Source organism: Malania oleifera, chromosome 4 (genome assembly GCF_029873635.1).
Source record: "Malania oleifera isolate guangnan ecotype guangnan chromosome 4, ASM2987363v1, whole genome shotgun sequence".
In the NCBI taxonomy this organism is placed as follows: Eukaryota; Viridiplantae; Streptophyta; class Magnoliopsida; order Santalales; family Ximeniaceae; genus Malania; species Malania oleifera.
In genome coordinates this window covers 65,537,844-65,551,691 of record NC_080420.1, presented here as the reverse complement: position 1 = coordinate 65,551,691, position 13,848 = coordinate 65,537,844, and the positions used below count along the sequence as shown (strand labels likewise).

At 31.3% G+C, this 13,848-nt stretch overlaps 4 pseudogenes; all 4 read right to left on the bottom strand.

Annotated features, from left to right (window-relative positions):
- Positions 1 to 3,026: 3,026 nt before the first annotated feature.
- On the bottom strand, positions 3,027 to 3,525 carry LOC131153828 (chitinase 2-like; annotated as a pseudogene).
- A 2,059-nt stretch (positions 3,526 to 5,584) lies between these two features.
- Positions 5,585 to 8,015, bottom strand: LOC131153827 (chitinase 1-like; annotated as a pseudogene).
- A 194-nt stretch (positions 8,016 to 8,209) lies between these two features.
- LOC131153826 (chitinase 1-like) lies at positions 8,210 to 10,001 on the bottom strand (annotated as a pseudogene).
- Positions 10,002 to 10,829: 828 nt separating this feature from the next.
- LOC131153825 (chitinase 2-like) lies at positions 10,830 to 12,852 on the bottom strand (annotated as a pseudogene).
- Between the last annotated feature and the right edge of the window lie 996 nt (positions 12,853 to 13,848).

The following is a 13,848-nucleotide window of genomic DNA, read 5'->3' as shown; positions in this document are numbered from 1 at the left end:
ATAATTTTCGTCACTAATAATGGAGTATTAGTGACGAATTATAAATTCATCACTACTAGTAGGGATATTAGTGACGAATTATAAATTCGTCACTACTAATAGGGTATTAGTGACGACTTAGATATTCATCACTACTAGTATGGTATTATTGATGAATTAGAAATTCGTGACTACTAGCATGGTATTAGTGACAAATTAGAAATTTGTCACTACTAGTGTGGTATTATTGGCGAATCAAAAATTCGTCACTAATAGGGGCGGTATTAGTGAAAAATTAGAAATTCGTCACTACTAGTAGGATATTAGTGACGACTTAGATATTCGTCACTACTAGTATGATATTATTGACGAATTAGAAATTCGTGACTAATAGTATGGTATTAGTGACGAATTAGAAATTCGTCACTACTAGTATGGTATTATTGACGAATTAGAAATTCGTGACTACTAGTATGGTATTAGTGACGAATTAGAAATTTGTCACTACTAGTGTGGTATTATTGGTGAATCAAAAATTCATCACTAATAGGGGCGGTATTAGTGACAAATTAGAAATTCGTTACTACTAGTAGGATATTAGTGACAACTCAGATATTCGTCACTACTACTGTGGTATTATTGACGAATTAAAAATTCGTGACTACTAGTATGGTATTAGTGACGAATAAGAAATTCGTCACTGCTAGTGTGGTATTATTGGCAAATCAAAAATTTGCCACTGATAGTAGGGTATTAGTGACGAATTTGAATCCTTCACGAATAATTAGAAAAATTAAACAACCTTTTATACTAATTTTATTTAATCATGAATTCTTATATAAAAATCTATAATTACATTTTTGAATATATAAACTAAAAACCATAATTACTACAAAATTCGTAAATCATTCAAAATTTTGAATTTAAATACAAATTCAATTAAAATGAAGAAATAACATATGTTCAGATAACAAAAATTATTTAAAATAATTCAAAATTCAAATACAAATTCTAATACAAATTCAAATTAAAATACAAAAACTCAATTTGTTCAAAAAACAATAAAAATTATAAAGAAATAGTCAAAAGTTGCATCTAACGACTGTAGTGCATACATGCATGACATCATGCTAATGTTATGATAGCTGTGAATCCTACAAATTAAGAGTCATTAAAAAAAATTTAGTATACCAAATTGAGAAGAGCTGATGCTAAGTATAATCAAGAAAAATAATTATATGATATAACAAATTGGCAAAAATTTCATAATCATGCATATTACATAATTTGTACGGTAGTAATATCAATAATGAAAAATGTAACGTTGCATTCGAGAGCATAGATTTTGAACATTTAAATGGATTTGGACAAATTTTAATACAATTTAATATTACATTTTATTTAAATTCAATGTAAATTCAAGTACAAAGTGTCTCGAAACACGAGGAGCATAAAATTATATTGAAATTTATTAAAGTTAATTTAAATCTAAACTTAAGATGTAAAATGCATGCTTTGGAACGCAGCATGAGATTAGTTTATGGGGGATTTGAACAATGAATCAATGAGGTATTAGCATTGCGTGGGGAAGGGGATGCAGCGAATAAATCCAGCTGGGGACACGTGTCCAATTAGCATGCTTTACTATTTCGTAGACAAGCATTATTCTACTTTTTTTGGTTCTTTTCAACAATGACATTGCAACTCATATGTCTAGATGAATCCCTAATTATGTTTTTTCCAAATGATTATGAAAGTGATGCTCTCTGTGAATTAGGTATATATTCAACTTATGCATTTTTAAAATTTTCAAATCCTCAGCAAAGTGTATATAATAATTTCAATGATTTCGACACAACAATGAATGCTTTAAGCTTACTAGACGAAAAACATGTAAATGAATGTCCGTTCTAAATGAACTAAGTCTACATTGCCTCATTTATTATAATTCCTAAGTTTCACTCATCCTTTCAAAAAAAAGTTTAACATTAAACTAAGCCTATCTTTTGTTTAGAACATTGAAAAATTTTAACACAATTTCGGTAGCATGTCTTCTATAAATTAGACATTTTCCCATAAATCCTACACCTGATAGGTTGAAATAGATCATTTATAACAAGTTGAAGGCACATGAGAACCTATATCCACTATCAGCATGCAATACACATCAATTGTATCTGCCATGCAGGAGGTATTCTAGACTAGCATCATGTAGCATATTCACGACAGTAATCCATGTAACCATATCTTAAATTCATAATACGAACAGCAGAGAACAGTGGATAGTATTGAGTTCAATGTGGTATTGTTATTCATCGAGGCATTTGGACATGAACTTTATGAGATGATGAGAGCATTTAATTTAAATTATTATGAAAGTGATGCTCCCTATGAGTTATGTATATATTCAACTTATGCGTTTTTAAAATTTTCAAATCCTCAGCCAAGTGTATATAATATTTTCAATGATTTTGGCATGACAATGAATGCTTTAAGCATACTGAACGAAAAAAATGTGAATGAATGTCCGTTCTAAATGAACTAAGTCTACATTGCCTCATTTATTATGATTCTTAAGTTTCACTCATCCTTTCAAAAATAGTTTAACATTAAACTAAGCCTATCTTTTATTTAGGACTCTGAAAAATTTTAATGCAATTTCGGCAGCATGTCGTCTGTAAATTGGACGTCTTTCCATAAAACCTGCACCTGATAGGTTTAAACAGATCATTTATACGAAGTTGAAGGTACACGAAAACCTATATCCACTACCAGCATGCAATACACATCAACTGCATCCGCCATGCAAGAGGCATTCTAGACTAGCATGAAATCAGGTAGCATATTCACGACAGTAATCCAGGTAACCATATCTTAAATTCATAATTTAAATAAAAATTGGTATCTCGAGTCATCCGATAATATGCTCATTGAAAATCTTTTAAATGACTTAAACATATCCTGAAAAATCGAGGTGAGACCCAAATAGACATGAATCTACTTTGCCACTATCGTACTATATACAAAATAGCATGCCTCCGAATCATCTAGGTATTGAAGTAGCTAATAAACTAAGACACAGATGTTCGATTATCATACGCGTAAAACTAAAAATTAATTTAGTCTATGAGGTTCCCATAACTCATCCACAGAGCCAAGTAATGTTTCTGAACTTCGTTATCATCAAATAGAGCTATAGAAGCAAAAGAGATTACCCCATTCTCCTTAAGGGTCGCTATGAGCTGCCCTATGCACTAAGAAAAAGTTTTAGGATCAACTTTAAAATGCTACTTTGACATTCGAACGTTTACCCTTGATGGAAGAAACATGGGAGGGGTTGAGATCATCTGAATCCTAGAAGATGCTTAAGCTTCCATTTGTTGGACGTGGAGAAGATAAGGCAGTGTAATCAATGGCAAAGGAGACAATGAAGTGGAAATGGACTTGTGGGTTAATGGGTACGTCTAAAAATGTGACATGTTTGAACTCAGCTCCTATGTATTCACTGAACACATCGGAGGTGTTGGGTGTTGTCTGGGTTGAAGAGGGAAAGGTACACAATCAAAAAAAAAAAAAACTCACTAATTGATCAATATTTTATATAGCAAATGGAAATTTAGAAATTATAATAAATTATTAATATTTTCCTACGAATTCATATACCAAGATTTTTATTAAAAAAAAACAATGAAAAAATATCTTATTTTGTAAATATTAAAATTTCAATTTTTTTTCAAAGGGTTAATCAGAGCATTAGTGTCATAATATTTTTTATTAAGATTTTTCACGTCCATAAGTCCTATATTTATATGGTGTTATAATAATATCTCATATCAATGTTTGTATTTTATAATTTTTAAACTAGGTGTTAATTTTTATAAATAACTCTGAATATTCACACTTTAATATTTGTAAACTAAATTATGAAAATATATTATTAACTCATCTTGAAAATATATCTTAAGCTTATTGAAATTATAAAAATATTTTACACATTTTTATTTACATAAAATTACACGCAATACATATGACCTTCCAACTAGCATTGAACTACTTCTTAAAGAATAAAAGAAAATTTTGATAGTCCTTAAAGTAATAAATATGTAATGTTAAGTTTACCCTTATATTAAATAGAAATTTCACGTCTCAAAGCCTACAATTTAACTCCATCGAGAACCTTCCTCTCCCGATCTATTCGGCTCATAACTCTTCAAATTTTAGTCCAACCATCTTCCATGGAACCCAAAACATTCACAATGGTGAATTAGCCTTCAAATTTATGTTGCCTATTAATGGAAGCTCCTGTAATCTAAGAATGTATACTCAAGTTGAGAAACGATATCAACATTTTTTTTATTTACAAGAAAGGGATACCAAGTTAGTTCAAATTTGTTTTTATTCAATCTTTAATTTTTTTTTAATTTAATTCTAACTTCAATTTCATGTGTGTATAACTCAAAGAAATTTATGCCCATAAGTTTTATCTCTATTTATTTTTCTATAAATGAATGTACGTTCTAAATTAACCAAGTCTACATTGCCTCATTTATTATGATTCCTAAGTTTCACTCATCCGTTCAAAAATAGTTTAACATTAAACTAAACCTATCATTTGTTTAGGACTTTGAAAAATTTTAACACAATTTCGGCAGCATGTCGTCTGTAAATTGGACGTTTTGCCATAAAATCTACACCTGATAGGTTGAAATAGATCATTTATAAGAAGTTAAAGGCACACGAGAACCTATATCCACTACCAGCATTCAATACATATCAATTGCATCCGCCATGTAGGAGGCATTCTAGATTAGCATGAAATCATGTAGCATATTCATGAGAGTAATCCATGTAACCATATCTTAAATTCATAATACGAACAGTAGAGAATAGTGGATGGTATTGAGTTCAGTGTGGTATTATTATTCATCAAGGAATTTGGACATGAACGTTATAAGATGATGAGAGCATTTAATTTAAATGATTACGAAAGTGATGCTCCTTGTGAGTTATGTATATATTCAACTTATGCGTTTTTAAAATTTTCAAATCCTCAGCCAAGTGTATATAATATTTTGAACAATTTTGGCACGACAATGAATGCTTTAAGCTTACCGGATGAAAAACATGTAAATGAATGTCGGTTCTAAATGAACTAAGTCTACATTGCCTCATTTATTATGATTCCTAAGTTTCACTCATCCTTTCAAAAATAGTTTAACATTAAATTAAGCCTATCTTTTGTTTAGGACTTTGCAATTACGACAGCATGCCGTTTGTAAATTGGACGTTTTTCCATAAAACCTGCACCTGATAGGTTGAAATATATCATTTATAAGAAGTTGAAGGCACACGAAAACCTATATCCACTACCAGCATGCAATACACATCAACTGCATTCGCCATGCACAAGGCATTCTAAACTAGCATGAAATCATGTAGCATATTCACGACAGTAATCATGTAACCATATCTTAAATTCATAATTTAAATAAAAATTGCTATCTCGAGTCATCCGATAATATGCTCGTTGAAAAGCTTTTAAATGACTTAAACATATCCTAAAAAATCGATGTGAGACCCAAATAGACATGAATCTGCTTTGCTACTATCGTACTATATACAAAATAACATGCCTCCGAATCATCTGGGTATTGAAGTAGGTAATGAATTGAGACACGAATGTTCTACTATCATATGCGTAAAACTGAAAATTAACATAGGCTAAGAGGTTCCCATAACACTTCCACAGAGCCAAGTAATGTTTCTGTACTTCGTTATCATCAAATGGAGCTATAGAAGCAAAAGAGATTACCCCATTCTCCTTAAGGGTCGCTATGAGTTGCCTTATGCACTGAGCAAAAGTTTTAGGATCAGCTTTAAAATGCTACTTTGACATTTGAATGTTTACCTTTGATGGAAGAAACATGGGATGGGCTGAGATCATCAGAATCCCAAAAGAGGCTTAAGTTTCCATTTGTTGAACGAGGAGAAGATAAGGCAGTGTAATCAATGGCAAAGGAGAGAATGAAGTGGAATTGGACTTGTGGGTTAATGGGTACGTCTGAAATTGTGACATGTTTGAACTCAGTTCCTATGTATTCATTGAAGACACCGGAGCTATTGGGTGCTGTCTGGGTTGATGAAGAGGGAAAGGTATACAATAAAAAATAAAAAAAAACTCACTAATTCATCCGGATTTTATATAGCACATGACGATTTAGAAATTATAATAAATTATTAATATTTTCTTAAGAATTCGTATACCAACATTTTTATTAAAAAAAGAAAGAAAAAAAAACATCTTATTATGTAAATATTAGAATGTCAATTTTTTTTCAAAAGGTTAATAAGAGCATTAGTGTCATAATCTTTTTTATTAAGATTTTTCACGTCCACAAGTCTTATATTTATATCGTGTTATAATAATATCTCGTATCAATGTTTGTATTTTATAATTTTTAAACTAGGTGTTAATTTTTATAAATAACTCTGAATATTCACACTTTAATATTGGTAAACTAAATTATGACAATATATTATTAACTCCCCTTGAAAATATATCTAAAGCTTATTGAAATTATAAAAATATTTTACACATTATTATTTACATAAAATTACGTGCAATACATATGACCTTCCAACTAGCATTGAACTACTTCTTAAAGAATAAAAGAAAATTTTGATAGTCCTTAAAGTTATAAATATGTAATGCTAAGTTTACCCTTATATTAAATAGAAATTTCACGTCTCAAAGCCTACAATTTAACTCCATCGAGACCCTTCCTCTCCCGATCTCTTCGGCTCATAACTCTTTGAATTTTAGTCCGACCATCTTCCATGGAACCCAAAATATTCACAATGGTGAATTAGCCTTCAAATTTATGTTGCCTATTAATGGAAGCTCCTATAATCTAAGAATGTATACTCAAGTTGAGAAACGATATCAACATTTTTTTTATTTACAAGAAAGGGATACCAAGTTAGTTCAAATTTGTTTTTATTCAATCTTCAATTCTTTTTTATTTTTTAATTTAATTCTAACTTCAATTTCATGTGTGTATAACTCAAAGAAATTTATGCCCATAAGTTTTATCTCTATTTATTTTTCTATAAATGAATGTACGTTCTAAATTAACTAAGTCTACATTGCCTCATTTATTATGATTCCTAAGTTTCACTCATCCGTTCAAAAATAGTTTAACATTAAACTAAACCTATCATTTGTTTAGCACTTTCAAAAATTTTAACGCAATTTCGGTAGCATGTTGTCTGTAAATTGGATGTTTTGTCATAAAACCTACACCTGATAGGTTGAAATAGATCATTTATAAGAAGTTAAAGGCACACGAGAACCTATATCCACTACCAGCATTCAATACACATCAACTGCATCCGCCATGTAGGAGGCATTCTAGACTAGCATGAAATCATGTAGCATATTCATGAGAGTAATCCATGTAACCATATCTTAAATTCATAATACGAACAGTAGAGAATAGTGGATGGTATTGAGTTCAGTGTGGTATTGTTATTCATCCAGCAATTTGGACATGAACGTTATAAGATGATGAGAGCATTTAATTTAAATGATTACGAAAGTGATGCTCCTTGTGAGTTATGTATATATTCAACTTATGCGTTTTTAAAATTTTCAAATCCTCAGCCAAGCGTATATAATATTTTCAATGATTTTGGCACAGCAATGAATGCTTTAAGCTTACCGGACGATAAACATGTAAATGAATGTCGGTTCTAAATGAACTAAGTCTACATTGCCTCATTTATTATGATTCCTAAGTATCACTCATCCTTTCAAAAATAGTTTAACATTAAATTAAGCCTATCTTTTGTTTAGGACCTTGGAAAATTTTAACACAATTACGGCAGCATGCCGTTTGTAAATTGGACGTTCTTCCATAAAACCTGCACCTGATAGGTTAAAATAGATCATTTATAAGAAGTTGAAAGCACATGAAAACCTATATCCACTACGAGCATGTAATACACATCAACTGCATCCGACATGCAGCAGGCATTCTAGACTAGCATGAAATCATGTAGCATATTCACGACAGTAATCATGTAACCATATCTTAAATTCATAATTTAAATAAAAATTGCTATCTCATGTCATCCAGTAATATGTTCGTTGAAAATCTTTTAAATGACTTAAACATATCCTAAAAAATCGATGTGAGATCCAAATAGACATGAATATGCTTTGCCACTATCAAACTATATACAAAATAACATGCCTCCAAATCATCTGGGTATTGAAGTAGGTAATGAACTGAGACACAAATGTTCTACTATCATACGCGTAAAACTAAAAATTAACATAGTCTATGAGGTTCCCATAACACTTCCACAGAGCCAAGCAATGTTTCTGTACTTCGTTATCATCAAATGGAGTTATAGAAGCAAAAGAGATTACCCCATTCTCCTTATGGGTCGCTATGAGCTGCCTTATGCACTGAGCAAACGTTTTAGGATCAGCTTTAAAATGCTACTTTGACATTTGAATGTTTATCCTTGATGGAAGAAACATGGGGTGGGCTGAGATCCTCTGAATCCCAAAAGATGCTTAAGTTTCCATTTGTTGACGAGGAGAAGATAAGGCAGTGTAATCAATGGCGAAGGAGAGAATGAAGTGGAATTGGACTTGTGGGTTAATGGGTACGTCTGAAATTGTGACATGTTTGAACTCAGCTCCTATGTATTCATTGAAGACACCGGAGGTGTTGGGTTCTATCTATGTTGATGAAGAGGGAAAGGTATACAATAAAAAAAAAAAAAAAAAAACTCACTAATTGATCCAAATTTAATATAGCAAATGACAATTTAGAAATTATAATAAATTATTAATATTTTCCTAAGAATTCGTATACCAACATTTTTATTAAAAAAAAAATTAAAAAACATCTTACTATGTAAATATTAAAATTTCAATTTTTTTTTTCAAAAGGTTAATCAGAGCATTAGTGTCATAATCTTTTTTATTAAGATTTTTCACGTCCACAAGTCTTATATTTATATCGTGTTATAATAATATCTCATATCAATGTTTGTATTTTATAATTTTTAAACTACGTGTTAATTTTTATAAATAACTCTGAATATTCACACTTTAATATTGGTAAACTAAATTATGACAATACATTATTAACTCATCTTGAAAATATATCTTAAGCTCATTGAAAATATAAAATAATTTACGCATTATTATTTACATAAAATTACATGCAATACATATGACCTTCCAACTAGCATTGAAATACTTCTTAAAGAATAAAAGAAAATTTTGATAGTCCTTAAAGTGATAAATATGTAATGTTAAGTTTACCCTTATATTCAATAGAAATTTCATGTCTCAAAGCCTACATTTTAACTCCATTGAGACCCTTCCTCTCCCGATCTATTCGGCTCATAACTCTTCGAATTTTAGTCCAACCATCTTCCATAGAACCCAAAACATTCACAATGGTGAATTAGCCTTCAAATTTATGTTGCCTATTAATGGAAGCTCCTGTAATCTAAGAATGTATACTCAAGTTGAGAAACGATGTTAAAAATTTTTTTATTTACAAGAAAGGGACACCAAGTTAGCTCAAATTTGTTTTTATTCAATCTTCAATTTTTTTTTTATTTTTTAATTTAATTCTAACATCAATTTCATGTGTGTATAACTCAAAGAAATTTATGCCCATAAGTTTTATCTCTATTTATTTTTCTATAAAAGAATGTCCATTCTAAATGAACTAAGTCTACATTGCCTCATTTATTATGACTTCTAAGTTTCACTCATCCCCTCAAAAATAGTTTAACATTAAACTAAGCCTATCTTTTGTTTAGGACTTCGGAAAATTTTAACGCAATTTTTGCAGCATGTCGTCTAAAAATTGGATGATTTCTCATAAAACCTGCACATGATACGTTGAAGTAGATCATTTATAAGAAGTTGAAGGCACACGAGAACCTATATCCACTACAAGCATGAAATACACATCAACTGCATCTGCCATGCAGGAGGCATTCTAGACTAGCATGAAATCATGTAGCATATTCACGACAGTAATCCATGTAACCATATCTTAAATTCATAATACGAACAGGAGAGAACAGTAGATAGTATTGAGTTCAGTGTGGTATTGTTATTCATCCAGGCATTTGGACACGAACTTTATGAGATGATGAGAGCATTTAATTTAAATGATTATGAAAGTGATGCTCCCTAAAGTTATGTATATATTCAACTTATGTGTTTTTAAAATTTTCAAATCCTCAGCCAAGTGTATATAATGTTTCCAACGATTTCGGCACGGCAATGAATGCTTTAAGCTTACCGGACGAAAAACATGTAAATGAATGTCCATTCTAAATGAACTAAGTCTACATTGTCTCATTTATTATGATTCCTAAGTTTCACTCATCCTTTCAAAAATAGTTTAACATTAGACTAAGCCTATATTTTGTTTAGGACTTTGGAAAATTTTAACGCAATTTTGGCAGCGTGCCATCTGTAAATTGGATGTTTTCCCATAAAACCTGCACTGGATTGGTTGAAATAGATCATTTATAAGAAGTTGAAGGCACACGAGAACCTATATCCACTACCAGCATGCAATACACATCAACTGCATCCACCATGCAGGAGGCTTTCTAGACTAGCATGAAATCATGTAGCATATTCATGACATTAATCCATGTAACCATATCTAAAATTCATAATTTAAATAAAAATTGTTATCTCAATTCATCTGATAATATGTTCATTGAAAAGCTTTTAAATGACTTAAACATATCCTGAAAAATCGATGTGAGACCCAAATAGACATGAATCTGCTTTGCCACTATCGTACTATATACAAAATAATATGCCTCCCAATCATCTGGGTATTGAAGTAGCTAATGAACTGAGACACAAATATTCTATTATCATACGCTTAAAATTGAAAATTAACATAGTCTATGAGGTTCCCATAACTCTTCCACAGAGCCAAGTAATGTTTCTGAACTTCATTATCATCAAATGGAGCTATAAAAGCAAAAGAGATTACCCCATTCTCCTTAAGGGTCACAATGAGCTGCCCTATGCATTGAGCAAAAGTTTTAGGATCAGCTTTAAAATGCTACTTTGACATTCAAATGTTTACCTTTGATGGAAGAAACATGGGAGGGGCTGAGATCATCTAAATCCCAAAAGAGGCTTAAGTTTTCATTTGTTGAATGAGGAGAAGATAAGGTAGTGTAATCAATGGCGAAGGAGAGAATGAAGTGGAATTGGACTTGTGGGTTAATGGGTACGTCTGAAAATGTGACATGTTTGAACTTAGCTCCTATGTATTCATTGAAGACACCGGAGGTGTTGGGTGCTGTCTGGGTTGATGAAGAGGGAAAGGTATACAATCAAAAAAAAAATAAAACTCACTTATTGATCAAGATTTTATATAGCAAATGGTAATTTAGAAATTATAATAAATTTTTAATATTTTCCTAAGAATTCATATACCAAGATTTTTATTAAAAAAAAAAAACAATGAAAAAACATCTTATTATGTAAATATTAAAATTTCAATTTTTTTTTTCAAAAGGTTAATTAGAGCATTAGTGTCATAATCTTTTTTATTAAGATTTTCCACATCCATAAGTCCTATATTTATATGGTGTTATAATAATATCTCATATCAATGTTTGTATTTTATAATTTTTAAACAAGATGTTAATTTTTGTAAATAACTCTGAATATTCACACTTTAATATTTGTAAACTAAATTATGACAATATATTATTAACTCATCTTGAAAATATATCTAAAGTTTATTGAAATTATAAAAATATTTTATGCATTATTATTTACATAAAATTACATGCAATACATATGACCTTCCAACTAGCATTGAACTACTTCTTAAAGAATAAAAGAAAATTTTGATAGTCCTTAAAGTGATAAATATGTAATGTTAAGTTTACCCTTATATTAAATAGAAATTTCACATCTCAAAACCTACATTTTAACTCCATCGAGACCCTTCCTCTCCCGATCTATTCGGATCATAACTCTTCGAATTTTAGTCCAACCATCTTCCATGGAACCAAAAACATTCACAATGGTGAATTAGCCTTCAAATTTATGTTGCCTATTAATGGAAGCTCCTGTAATCTAAGAATGTGTACTCAAGTTGAGAAACGATATCAACATTTTTTTTTATTTACAAGAAAGGGATACCAAGTTAGTTCAAATTTTTTTTTATTCAATCTTCAATTTTTTTAATTTTTTATTTAATTATAACTTCAATTTCATGTATGTATAACTCAAAGAAATTTATGCCCATCAGTTTTATCTCTATTTATGTTTCTGTAAATGAATTTCCGTTCTAAATGAACTAAGTCTACATTGCCTCATTTATTATGATTCCTAAGTTTCACTCATCCTTTCAAAAATAGTTTAACATTAAACTAAGCCTATTTTTTGTTTAGGACTTTGGAAAATTTTAACGCAATTTCGGCAGCATGTCGTTTGTAAATTGGACGTTTTCCCATAAAACCTGCACCTGATAGGTTGAAATAGATCATTTATAAGAAGTTGAAGGCACACAAACCTATATCCACTACCAGCATGCAATACACATCAACTGCATCCGCCATGTAGGAGGCATTCTAGACTTGCATGATTTAACATGAAACTCAATTTGTGATCATAATTCCTTATAATTAATCAAAGGAGCCACCCGCATGATCTGGTCCAGATTGGCGCATCCTTTCCTTTAACCGCACTAGCCTATCCATCATGGGTTGCATCTGGGCTCGGAAGCTGGAGACCTCTGATCTCAATTCTACATTCTCCATTCCCATCATCTGCATCCGTCGAGCCATCTCCAGCTTATCATACTTGGCCTCTCGACGCTGTCATTTCACCTTTACATGAGCCGCCGCACCCATGGATGATGATGCTGTTGGGGCGATGTAACCACTTCCAAGACCTTTCACCCAGCCCCTCGCTCATTGCCCAAGTACCTGGGATGTGATCTCGAAATCTGTCATGTGCTGACTCCCCTCTAAAACTGGTGCATCCCTCAGCTCGACCATCCGTGCCTAATTTCAATCATGAAAATGATAAAAAGGAATAAGTAAGACTACAACTTTGATGTTTTTAATAAAGTAATAAACTAAATATTTTTCTTCACTTACATGTTTGTCCTGTGTACCCTCGCACCACTCCCCCGATCGCCATTGGTGTGTTCTCTGATACAGATTCGATAGGGGCTCCTTTGCGCCAGTCTCGAGATCATGCTACATTATCATATAAGACATCATTAGTATTATGTCATGTAATGGTTAGATAATTTTATATATGGTAATTATCTAGCAATGATTTACAATTAGCCTCGATCCACCGCAATGCATTGTAGGGAGTTTGCTACGATTCGCAGCATTTGTTTCACATATGGCCTACAAGGAAGATGTAATGACGACTTATTAGCGACATCATTGTGAAAAATTAGTGATTATAATACAAACACATCACCTGATGGCGCGGGTCGTGGAAATGGTGACACACCATGTCCCAATCCTCTTGGGATATCTTATCGTATGGCTACGCTTATGCTTCATCTTCCATTGCTCGAAAATGGGAGCGCATTTTTGAGCGATAGCTCTTAAATTTATTACACAATTGGACGTCGACTGCCCTCCTCACATGGTCATCCTCAAGGATGTCCATATCAAACTCCTCCTGTATATATAGGTAATACAATTACAATGTTAGAAAATTGTTAATTGATTAATATATTAAAAGTAAAAAAATATTTAAATTTAAAAAAGCTTTATAGGGTTTGGGAACTTACCAAAATGCACATGTAAAGAACCATG